General features: G+C 37.2%; 1 protein-coding gene across 1 annotated transcript in view; it reads right to left on the minus strand.

Moving 5' to 3' along the window:
• TTLL7 (tubulin tyrosine ligase like 7) overlaps positions 1–13,459 on the minus strand; it is a 152,392-nt gene that overhangs the window by 16,714 nt on the left and 122,219 nt on the right. The window lies entirely within an intron of this gene.

Here is a 13,459-nt window from a genome sequence, read left to right on the forward strand (position 1 = left end):
TGTTTTTATTATTTTAAAAAAGTTATTTCCATTCAAGAAACAGGAATATGCTAGTTAAATTAACTCTAAAAATAAATTTTAATGCTAGATATAAGAAAAACTGGCTATAATACATATGTGTTTGCATATATCCATATATATCTATACATGTGTATATGTATAATCAACTTACTTTGATCAAGAAAAATATTGGAGAATACCAATTAATTAGGGAATGTGTTTATAATTAGTATGTCCTAATTTCAAAGCCCTATATATTTAGGCCCAGAGAAATAAAAATTTCATACAAATACCTATACATACAGGAAAACCTCCTGTGTTTTGACTGTCTGCTTAGCACTTTCCTCTCCACTGAAATTCTGAGCATTGCTACATCCTCTCCTCTCAATTTGGATATATTTTTATTTTGATCCTTTGGAGCCATTTGATTAGATCCACTATCAAGTTACACACATCATGGTAATTTTTCTTTTCCTGATTTGGAGTATAGAGGTAAGAAAAGAACAAATAAAATGGAGGAAAGATAAAAGAGCTTCTTCTATCATAGTTTAATTTGATGTAACATTCTGAATACTACGTTAGTTATAATCTGATCAGCTTTGGCTTCTCATTCTCTCATTCTTCCTTAAATACTTAAAATAAACATATGGACCAAAGTCCTTTACCAATTTTTGGTGTGTATGTTCCCCACCCCTAGCCAAAAACCACATTCTACTCTATTAATCCATATTTAAGTGTCAGCACACCAGAACTCCTTATAAAGATAAAAGGAAAATGAACAGGTCTTGCTTCATTTGGCATCAGGTTAACTTCTTGTGCACAAAGGAAACCTATCCTTCAAACTGAGTGTATTAGAACTACGTCCCTCACCTCCTATCCACCAGCTGGCATAACTGAGTAAACGTGCAATACCTCTGTAACACTACAGTGTCTCAATTTTCAATATTAACACAAAAAATTTTTTTTAAGATTTTATTTATTTGACAGAGAGAGATCACAAGTAGGCAGAGAGGCAGGCAGAGAGAGAGGAAGGGAAGCAGGCTTCCTGCCGAGCAGAGAGCCCAATGCAGGGCTTGATCCCAGGAGCCTGAGACCATGAACTGAGCTGAAGGCAGAGGCTTTATAATCCACTGAGCCACCCTCAACTGGGGAGCCACCCAGGCGCCCCTAACATAAAACTTTTTAAGAAAGTGAAAGTATGTAGAAATAGTTTACGATAGCAGTGCCTTTATCAAAGAACTCAAGGTCTTATCCTTTCTTTCTGAATCTAAATTCCAAAACAAAACAGAATTCAAAAAAAAAAAAAAAACCTTAAGTGGTTAAGAAGTTCATTTGGTCCTCCCTAATCCTCAGAGATGTTTAACAGGAAAGAACTTTAAATGACACTTTTTAGTAATGTAACAATAAGATACAGAATACTAAATACTTCTGTCAACAAAGGGGAGTTGTTATTAATGAAATCCAGAGACTTGAAAAGCCTCTCATTGTCCAGCAATCCAATATTTTTCACCAACTTTCTCATCAAAACATTTAAGAAAGCAGTTACCTAAAAAGTAAAACTGATTCATTTCTTTCTCTTTCTCTGGTAGAAGTCCGAATGCATGACTGAGTGGACCAAAGTAGCAGAAAGGAGAAAGGAAAGTAAAATCAAAGCAAAACAAAACAAACAAAAACTGGACTACACCAACTGGATAAACAGCAACAACAAGCTGAAAAGTACTAACAATAATGTATCCAACTGAAAGTGATATGAGAACTTAAGATTCAGGTCATTTTTCCTCTGTATGATGCACATGGTTTTAAGTGGATAGTAAGTCTAGAAGTAGACTGCTTAGAATAATCCTTACCATTTCCTCTTGCCCAAAGATGCTAAATGAAAAAGTTTTCAATGAGAAATTTCCACTGGAAAATGCCTTTGGCTAAAGAGTCCAAAAAGATTCTCTTTGGGGTTTACATATCACAGTTTTGAGCGGAGAGAGGACTTTACCAAACAAAACATTCCTCTCCCATTTACCCACTGCCTCCTACTCTTTGTTTTACCTGGAAAATTCTTCTTCCTCTTCCTACAAGACTCAGCGGAAATGTTACATACTTTGGCCACATTTCCTTAGTTCTCAGCACCTAAACTTCCTATACCCCAGTAAAACATGGAAGACAATTTTATTCATGAAAATTCCAAGAGCTATTCTCCTGTAGAGAATACATTCAGAATGTGATAACAAGAAAAGTTTCCATGTGATAACAAGGGTCACTGAGCATGGGCTTCAGTGGTCTGGAAGAACAAGAAAGAGAGATAAAGGTGTCTTCTATGTTATGTGTCAGTAAAATCCTTGGACCAACTCTAGGGAAAAACTACCACAGAGATCTACAATATTCTTTGATGTTTCTGGATGTTGACAGGGAGTGGTTAATTTATTTTGTTTTATTATTGGGGTGTTGATAGGCAGAGGCAAGAATCAAGGTGGCCGAGTTATTTGGATTACACTTTTCCAAGATTTTATACCTAATTGTGAAAGACAGTTATGCCTTTTACTAAAATCATTCCTTTAAAAGATACAGATATAGTGAAAAGAAGGGGCACATGCACCCAAATGTTCATAGTACAATGTCCACAATATCTAAACTGTGGAAGGAGCCGAGATGCCCTTCAGAAGATGAATGGATAAAGATGTGGTTCATATATACAATGGAATATTATTCAGCCATCAGAAAAGATGAATACCCACCATTTGCATTGACATGGATGGAACTGAAGGGGATTAAGCTGAGTGAAATAAGTCAATCAGAGAAAGACAATTATCATATGGTTTCACTTGTTATGTGGAACATAAGCAATAGCACAGAGGACCATAGGGGAAGGGAGGGAAAACAGAAAGGGGAGAAATCAAAGAAGGAGATGAACCATGAGAGACTATGGACCAGGAAACAAACTGAGGGTTTCAGAGGGAAGGGTTGGAGGATGGGATAACTGGATAAAGGGAATTAAGAAGGGCACGTGTTGTGATGAGCACTAGGTGTTATATGCAACTAATGAATCATTGGACACTATATCAAAACTAATGATGTACTATACAGTGGCTAACTGAACATAATAAATTAAATAAATAAATAAAATCATTCCTTTAGAAGTGAGTTAAGAGTAGATTTTTACCTTGACTACTAGGCTGCTAGGCCAAAGGTTAAAGGAATATTCATTGATTAGACATGATTCAAAGGATTAATAGAACTACTCTGAGTCCAAACTGGGAATCAAAACATACACAATGCTCTGTGATGTAATTAAATTAAGGAAGCCTAAGAAACCCATTTGTAAGGTTACAAAATAAAATCCAGTGTTAAACTCATCTCTGCAGACCACCAAGGTTTTAAAGAAATGGATGGAGAGTGGTCAAATTGGACTCAAAGCTACTCCTACTCTTATTTGCCCAGATGCAAAGGGGCTGGGGATTTGGCTAATACTTAAATCAAGCAAGCCAGGGTGCCTGGATGGCTCAGTTGGCTAAGCAACTGCCTTCAGCTCAGGTCATGATCCCAGAGTCCTGGGATCAGATCCCACATTAGGCTCCCAGCTCCATGGGGAATCTGCTTCTCCCTCTGACCTTCTCCCCTCTCATGCTCTCTCTCATTCTCTCTCAAATAAATAAAATCTTTCAAAAATATAATAAATCAAGTAACACTATCAACCACTGGGAATGCTGCTTTGAGGGGAGTGAATACAACACAGTTAAGGGCTTGGGCTCTTGACTCAGAAAACCTGGGTTTAGATCCTGGCTCATCTAGGCACTATAAGAACTTGGGCAAATTTTATGTTCTCTTTATGCTTTAATTTCCTCATCTGTACAATGAGAATAATAAGATACTCAAAATATTAAAGTGGTAATTATAAGAAGATATAATATGTAGGATGAATACCCAATTTTTGCATCAACATAGATGGGACAGGAGGAGATTATGCTGAGTGAACTAAGTCAAGCAGAGAAAGACAATTATCATATGGTTTCACTTATTTGTGGAACATAAGGAATAGCATGGAGGACATTAGGAGAAGGAAGGGGAAAATGAAGGGGGGAAATCAAAAGGGGAGACAAACCGTGAGAGATTGTGGATTCCAGGAAACAAAAGGATGGTTTTAGAAAGGAGAGGATTGGGAAGATGAGAAGCCTGGTGATGGATATTAAGGAGGGCACGGATTACATGGAGCACTGGGTGTTATATGCAAACAACCATGGGAACACTACATCAAAAACTAATGATGTACTACTGTATGGTGACTAACATAACACAATAAAAAATTTTAAAATATTTTTAAAAAGAACATTTGATCTACAGTAAAACAAAAGACTATATAATATGTAAAATAGTATCAGGCATTTAGAAGTCAAATGCTATTAACTCTCATTATCAACACTAGTAGTAATAGCACCAGGGAAATTTAAGGGGAGTATTGGCCAAAGAAGAAAAAAATGATTCTGAATCAATTAGAATATATTACCAATACAGTTCACGGAAGAGGAAAAGAAGAACCCAACTTTATGGGCATCTTTAGGTTATGGAGTTAGAGATTATCTCATGGATTCAAAACCACCAATACCGATTTCAGTAGCAGACTATCTGACCGCTTTTCCTGCTGAAGAATAGCTAGGATTCATATACAGCATTCTAACTGATGTGGAAAACAAAGGCAGATGTAAGTATGGATAAAGTTCCTTATAACGTGCAGCCCAATGACAAATACTTGAGGTGAGCAGAGTATAACCTTCCTCCAGGAACTCCCAACTGTCTTAATGTTAATGCTTGCTAGAGGGAAAAACAACCTTAGCTTGATGGTAGCTAGGTCTCCAAATTTCTGTGTGTCTTCTTTAGCATATGAAAATCCTATAGCTTACGAAAATCAGGAAGCTTACCTGATCTTTACCTCCCCCAACTTCACAATATTTGTTCCCAAATCGTTCCTCACAATACCAGGGCAGTCTTTCTGCCCTCAAGTATTCTTTCTAGGCCATTAACTCTGAACCCCAACATTTCCACAAGTATTCTCAAGCATTCTTTCTTGGCCATTGACTCTGAACCCCAACAATTCCACATCACAACCACAATGGATCAACAAGAAGAAACAAAATTCCAATTATAAGTCCAGATTGAGAGAACTTCTACAGAAAACCAACTAATAGGTTATGGAATATACTTCAAATGTTCCACTTAAATCTCTGTAGAAATAATTTATAGCCAAGATTATTCTCAGATTTTACCACAAGCCAGAGCACCTTATAAATTCTTTCTGCTTTTAAGTGGCTATTGAGGAACATGATAGTGGTGAGAATAAGTCTGAAAATGGTATGAATTAATCAGTATTAGATGATTAGAATATTTAAACGGAGGACATTAGAGATCACTTCAGACTGTGATAGTCTAAGATTTTACCAAAAAGGGGGATATATCCTGGGTGTTTATATTGGATTTAAATAATACAGAAAGGATTGGAGGTTTGGGGTTGTAGAAGGCAGCCCCATCAGTTACTCAATGATATCAAAACCTCAGAGCAAGAGAAGAATAAATTTTAAAATTATTTGAAAAATAATGAGTTTCTTTTTCTGGAACAAACTTCAAGTAAAAGAGTAATGAGAGGGAAGATTAGAGAGATAAGAAAGCACCAGCATGTTAGAAAGTATTGTATCTCTAGATAAGAAGTCTAAACTTTAATGATAAATGAGGGAAATCACTAGAGATTTTAGGAAATGACCCTGACAGTAGGATAAATACGGGAAACAAAAAGCCGGAGACAAAAATGTCTAGAAATCTATTAATTTTACCTAGCCCTTCTACCAAAAGGTTCCTCCTATCTGAAATCCTATAATACTTTATCTAGGTCTCTTTCATAATCATTACTTTTATATATATTTTATTTTATCTACCAGAAGCAGCAGAACTTACTGGTTCAGACCATAAACTCTGGGGCCAGGCTCCCCAAGTCCAAATCCCAATTGCACTAAGTCCTTAGTGCCTATCTATGCCTTAGTTTCCTTATCTACGAAATGGAGATAAATCATAGAACTTGCTTCAAAGTGTTGTTATAAAGATTAGATCACTCAATACACATAAAGTATTTAGAGCAAAGCCTGGCACATAGTAAATAGAATAGCTTTAGCAATTACCATTTTTAAGAGTCCTGAAAGCAGGATCTGTGTCAAAATCAACTTTGTCTCTCCAAAAGTATCTAACACGGTAGTAAGTACTGGATAATTGCTAAGAACAGTGAAAAAGAATGTAAAGTAGCCACAGTGGGAATGTGACAGAAAACCAACAGGATTCAACAAACCACTGAATAAAGACTGGGAAGGAGAAGACATATGCAGATGCCCATGAGATATCAAACTTGAGTGACAGGGAGGATATCAACAGGATTAAGGGAAGGCCAGAAAAGAAGCTGTTTCTGAATGAAAGGGAGGTTCAGAATGTCTGGTTTTGGACATCTTAAGACTAATATGAAAATGAGTTACAACAGCTTTGGCAGGACTGAAACTCTGGTGAGGAGCACAAGTGTGCCATATTTTGGAAGTCTGTTACATGAAGACAAGAGCAGAAGAAACTTAAAGTTACTGATTTGTAATTTAGATTTTTCACTAAGACTACCTTGGCACTGAGGTGGGGGGAGAGTTCCAAGATGGTGGAGTAGTAGGGGGACCCTGAACTTGCCTTGTCCTTTGAATACCATTAGATCAACTTTCATATTTTTAACAACTAGGAAAAGGATCGGAAGGATATGGAAACAACCTCCAGAGCTGGAGCCAGACAATTTGGCAGAGGCAAGTTTCAGAGCCCTGTACTGGGGGATAGGGAAGCCGCGTAGCCGGAAGAGGGGAAAGCCCAGTTGGAGGAACAGTCAGGAAGAGGGAGAAGGTTGGACAGATTGCAGCGGTTTATAACCTCATAATAAGCCATGATGAGTAGGTCTCTGTGTTACTCAGGGAAAGAGTGCTCCCTTTCCTCGAGGGCATTTGGAGGAGCATATTTGTCCTCTCCAGAGAAAAGGGGACAGCTCGGAGCCGTTGAGTGGAGCTTAGCAGCACCATCAGAGGAGCACACAGAGGGCAGAAAACCTCTTAACTTTTTGGCGTGAACTACAATAGTCTTAAACCTCTGTGTGCGTGCCAATCGACCCCTTTGCTGGGACTGACAGAGCAAGTGCAGACTGCAACAGATTGAGGATAACCTGATGGCTGCTTTTTGCTATCTGGCACAATAGATTCAAGCCTCTGCAATGGCTTTCCTGGGACAAAGGGGTGTAGAGGATTAAGTTGAGTGCAGATGGCTGATAACCTGGCTCCAGCTTTTCACTGAGCATTACAATAAACTCTAGCCTCTGAGTGTCCATTGTGCGACAGCTTTTAAGGAATGGGTCAGTGCTGGGTACACCCTGAGCCTCCCCACTGAAAGAGCATGCACATTACTAGGCCCTTTAAAACTTAGAGTTTTGAATCCCAACCACTGGCCAGAGTTAAAATACAGGAAATTTCTAGCTCTAGGTGTACCAACAACCTGGGCACAGACAGGTTAGGACAGGGAACTGACGAGGGCCCAGGTCACAGGAGATTGATCACTTTTGTAAGACAGACAGCTGAGCAGGAGCTTCTGGGAGTCCTCCTCCCCGGAGATGAGAGTGAGGTGATGTCATATTCTACCTCTTACACCATCCGTTCCTCCTCCCACCCACCAGCACAGTCAGATGCCAGAGAGAAACACAGCACCTCTAGTGGAGGTGGAGTTCCCTACACTAAACCCCACTTCTCTCACCTGGCAGGAACATCTTTAGGAGAGCAAGTCAGTTTGTTAATGAGAACAGAAGGCCTCTCCCTCAGAAGACCAACACAAATCACCCCCCCCATACTAAGTCTACTGATTAAAGAACATAAGCTCCCAGTTTAACTTCACAAACAAGTCAAAGCATACCTACTTAAAGGAACAAACAATTCCCACTACAAGCAAGGAGGAAGGACCAGGGGAAAGAGCAGTCAAAACACAAAAGCAGAGTGTACATAGCATGCGGCAAAATCACTCCCTGAAAATGTTGTTGTTGATATTATTATTGCTGTTTTTGTTTTTTTTTTTTTCCTTTTTCTTTCCACTTTTCTTTTCTGGACAAAATGATTACAAGGAGAAATCACAGTAAAAGAAAGTACCAGAGGTAGCATTCTGCCACAGATTTAATCAATATGGATATAAGTAAGATGTTGGAACTAAAATCCAGAACAACTATAAAGATACTAGCTGCCCTTGAAAAAAAAACCATAAAAGACACTAGAGAATCCCTTACTACAGAAATAAAAGAACTAAAATCTAATTGGGCCAAAATTAAAAATGCTATTACTGAAATGCAGTTTAAAAAAAAAATGGAGGCTCTAACTTCTGGGTAAATGAGGCAGAAGAGAAGGTCAGTAATTTAGAAGACAAAACGATGGAGAGTAATGAAGCTGAGAAAAAGAGAAAAAAAAAAACTACGGGATCATGAGGGGAGAATTTGAGAAATCAGTGATACCATAAAGCTCAATAATACTTGAATAATAGGGGTGCCAGAAGATGAGGAGGGCAGGTTTATTTTACCAAATTAAAGCTAAAAATTTCCCTAATCTGGGGAAGGAAACAGGCATTCAAATCCAGGAGGCACAGAAAACCCCCATCAAAATCAATACAAATAGGTCAACACCCCAACATATACTAGTGGGGCTTGAAAATTTCAGAGATAAAGAGAAAATCCTGAAAGCAGCTTGAGATAAAGGGTCCTTAACCTGCAAATGTAGAAACATAAGCCAGGCAACAGACCTATCCACAGAGACCTGGAAGGCCAGAAAGGACAAGGTGCTAAATGAGAAAATATGCAGTCAAGAATACTTTATCCAGCAAGATTGTTATTCAGAATGGAATGTGTGATCACTAAACCAACCCTGCAAGAAATATTAAAGGGGATCATTTGAGTGAAGAGAGAGTATAAAAGTAACAAAGATCAGAAAGGAACAGAGACAATCTATAGAAACAGTGACTTTAAAGATAAGACAGTGGCACAAAATTTATATCTTTCAATAATCCCTCAGGATGGAAATGGACTAAAAGCTCCAATTGAAAGACAATGGATATCAGATTGGATTTAAAAAAAAAAAAAAAGACCCATCAATAGGCTGTCTACAGGAGACTCATTTTAGACCCAAAGATTGAAAGGGGGTGGGGATAACTATTTATCATGCTCATGGACATCAAAAGAAAGCTAGGGTAGCAATCCTTATATCAGACAAATTAGATTTTAAACCAAAGACTGTAATAAGAAATGAAGAGGGACACTATATTATAATTAAAGGGTCTATCCAACAATGAGATCTAACAATTGTAAATATTTATGCCCCTAACTTGGGAGCAGCCAATTAACTAATAACAAAATTAAAGATACACACTGATAGTAATACAATAGTAGTATGGGACTTTAACACTCCACTAACAGCAATGGACAGATCATCTAAGCAGAAGATCAACAATGAAACAAGGGCTTTGAATGACACACACTGGACTTCACAGATATATGCAGAACACTGCATCCTAAAACAACAGAATATACATTCTTCTTGAGTGCACATGGAACATTCTCCAGAATAGATCACAGAATGGCTCACAAATCAGGTCTCAACTGGTACTAAAAGATGAGGATATTCCCTGCATATTCTCAGATCATGATGCTTTCAAACTTGGAACTCATTCACAAGAGAAAATTTGGAAGGAACACAAATACATGGAGGTTAAAGAGCATCCTACTAAAGAATAAATGAATCTACCAGAAAATTAAATAAAATTTTTAAAAATTCATGGAAGCAAATGAAAATTTAAAAAAAAATTTCAGAATCTTTAGGATGCAGCAAAGGTGGTCCTAGAAAGGCAGTATATAGCAATACAGGCCTTTCTCAAGAACAAGAAAAAGCTCAAATATACAAGTTAATCTTATAACTAAAGGAGCCATAAAAAAGCATAGCAAATAAAGGCTAAACCCAGCAACAGAAGAGAAATAATAAAGATTAGAGCAGAAACCAATTAAATAGCAGAAACCAATTAAAATTTAAAAAAAATAAAAGAACAATAGAACAGATCAATGAAACTAGGAGCAAGTTCTTTGAAAGAATTAATAAGAACAATAAACCCCTAGCCAGACTTAACAAAAAGAAAAGAGAAAGGATCTAAATTAGTAAAATTACAAATGAAAGAGGAAAGATCACAACACCGAAGAATTACAATTATACAAATATATTACATCAACTATATGTGAACAAATGGGCAATATGGAAGAAATAGATACATTCCTAGAACATATGAACTACCAAAATTGAACCAGGAAGAAATAGAAAAACTGAACAGACCCACAACCACTAAGGAAACTGAAGCAGTAATCAAAAATCTCCCAAAAAACAAGAGTCCAGAGCTGGATGGCTTCCCAAGGAAATTCTATCAAACATTAAAAGAATTAATATGTATTCTTCTGAAGCTGTTTCAAAAAACAGAAACAGAAGGAAAACTTCCAAACTCCTTCTATGTGGCCAGAATTACTTTGATCCCAAAACCAGACAAAACCTACCAAAAAGGAGAATTACAGATCAATGTCCCAGACGAACATGGATGCCAAAATTCTCACCAAGATACTAGTCAATAGGATGCAACAGTGCCTTAAAAGGTTATTCACCACAACCAAATGAGATTTATTCCTGGGCTGCAAGGATGGTTCAATATTCACAAATCAATCAATTTGATATTCTACATTAATAAAAGAAAGGACAAGAATCATATCATCCTCTCAATAGAGACAGAAAAACTATTTGACAAAACACAGCATCCTTTCTTGATTTAGATTTTTTTTTTTTAATTTATTTGACAGAGAGAAATCACAAGTAGACGGAGAGGCAGGCAGAGAGAGAGAGAGAGAGGGAAGCAGGCTCCCTGTGGAGCAGAGAGCCCGATGCGGGACTCGATCCCAGGACCCTGAGATCATGACCTGAGCCGAAGGCAGCGGCTTAACCCACTGAGCCACCCAGGCGCCCCTCCTTTCTTGATTTAAAACTCTTCACAGTATAGGGATAGAGGGAACATACCTCAATATCATAGAAGCCATATATGAAAAGCCCACAGCGAATATCATTCTCAATAGGAAACAAAACTATTCCCCTAAGGTCAGGAACCCAAGAGGGATGTCCACTTTCACCAATGTTGTTCAACATAGTACTAGAAGTCCTAGCCTAAGCAATCAAAGAAAAAGAAATAAATCAGCATCCAAATTGGCAAAGAACTCAAACTTTCACTCTTCACAGATGACATGATAATCTTCGTAGGAAACACAAAAGACTTCAACCCCAAAATTGCTAGAACTAATCAGGAATTTATCAAAGTTACAAGACATAAAATCAATGCACAGAAATCAGTTGCATTCCTATGTACTAACAAGGAAACAGAAGAAAAAGAAATTAAGGAAATGATCTCATTTATAATGGCACCAATTACCCTAAGATACCTAGAAATAAATCTAACCAAAGAGATAAATGATCTGTTACCCAAAAGCTAGAGAACACTTATGAAAGAACTGAGGAAGACATAAAGAAATGGAAAAACTGTCCATGCTCACGGATTGGAAGAACAAATATTGTGAAAATGTCTATAAAGCAATCTATACATTCAATGCAATCCATATCAAAATACCATCAACATTTTTCACAGAGCTGAAACAAATAATCCTAAAATTTGTACAGAACCAGAAAAGGCCCCAAATAGCCAAAGAAATGTTGAAGAAGAAAATCAAAGCTATGGCATCACAATTCTGGACTTTAAGCTCTATCACAAAATTGTAATCATCAAGATAGTATGGTACTGGCATAAAAACAGACACATAAATTAAAGGAACAGAATAGAGAACCCAGAAATGAACCCTCAACTCTATGGTTAGCTAATCTTTGACAAAGCAGGAAAGAATGTCCGCTGGAAAAAAGACAGTCTTTTCAACAAACAGTGCTGGGAAAATTGGACATCCACTTGTAGGAAAATGAAACTGGACCACTTTCTTACACCAAACATAAAAATAAACTCAAAATGGATGAAAGACCTAAATGTGAGACAGGAATCCATCAAAATCCTTGAGGAGAATATGGCCAGCAACATCTCTGACCTTGGCCACAGCAACTTCTTGCTTCAGGTTTCCAAAAGCAAGGGAAACAAAGCAAAAATGAACTATTGGGACTTCATCAAGATAAAAATATTTTGCATAACAAAGGAAACAGCCAATAAAACTAAAAGACAACCAAGAGAATGGGAGAAGATATTTTCAAATGACATATCAGATAAAGGGCTGGTATCCAAAATCTATAAAGAACTTATCAAACTCAACACCCAAAGAACAAGGAATCTAGTCAAGAAATGGGCAGAGGACACAAACAGACATTTCTCCAAACATGTCAGACAGACAGATGGTCAACAGACACATGAATAAATGCTCAATATCACTCAGCATCAGGAAAATACAAACCAAAACCATAATGAGATACCACCTCACAATGGTCTGAATGGCTAAAATGAACAAGTCAGGAAACAAGAAATGGTGAGATGTGGAGAAAGGGGACCCCTTGTACACTGCTGGTGGGCATGCAAGCAGGTACAGAGACTCTGAAAAACAGCATAGAGATTTCTCAAAAAGTTAAAAATAGAGTTACCCAACAACCCAGAAATTGCACTATTAGGGATTTATCCTAAAGATACAAATGTAGTGACCTGAAGGGGCACCTACACCCTTAATGTTTATAGCAGCAATGTCCATAATAGCCAAACTATGGAAAGAGCACAGATATCAATCAACAGGTAAATGACTAAAGAAATGTGGTATATATATGTATACATACATATGTGTATGTATGTGTGTATACACACACACACACATATTCTTCTTTATTCTTTATATATATATATGTATGTATATGTGATGGAATATTATGCAGCCATTAAAAACTAAAATCTTGCCATTTGCAATGATGAGGATGAAACTAGAGAGTATTATGCTAAGTGAAATAAGTCAATCAGAGAAAGAAAATTATCATATGATTTCACTCATGTAGAATTTAAGAAACAAAACAGAGGATCATAGGGGAAGGGAGGGAAAAATAAAAGAAGATGAAATCAGAGAAGGAGATAAAATAATGATGGGAAATTAAACTGAAGTTTGCTGGAGGGGATAGGGGTAGTGAGATGGGGTAACTGGGTGATGGCCATTAAGGAGGGTACTTGATGTAATGAGTACTGTGTGTTAACATGCACCTAATGAATCACTAACCTCTACCTCTGAAACTAATAACATACTATATGTAAATTAATTGAATTTAAATAAAACAAAATTAAAGACTACCTTCTTTCCACTGAATTCAAATTAGTTAGGTATTGTGTTCATATTCATGAT

The sequence above is a fragment of the Neovison vison genome, chromosome 2, assembly GCF_020171115.1.
Source record: "Neovison vison isolate M4711 chromosome 2, ASM_NN_V1, whole genome shotgun sequence".
Classification (NCBI taxonomy): Eukaryota; Metazoa; Chordata; class Mammalia; order Carnivora; family Mustelidae; genus Neogale; species Neogale vison.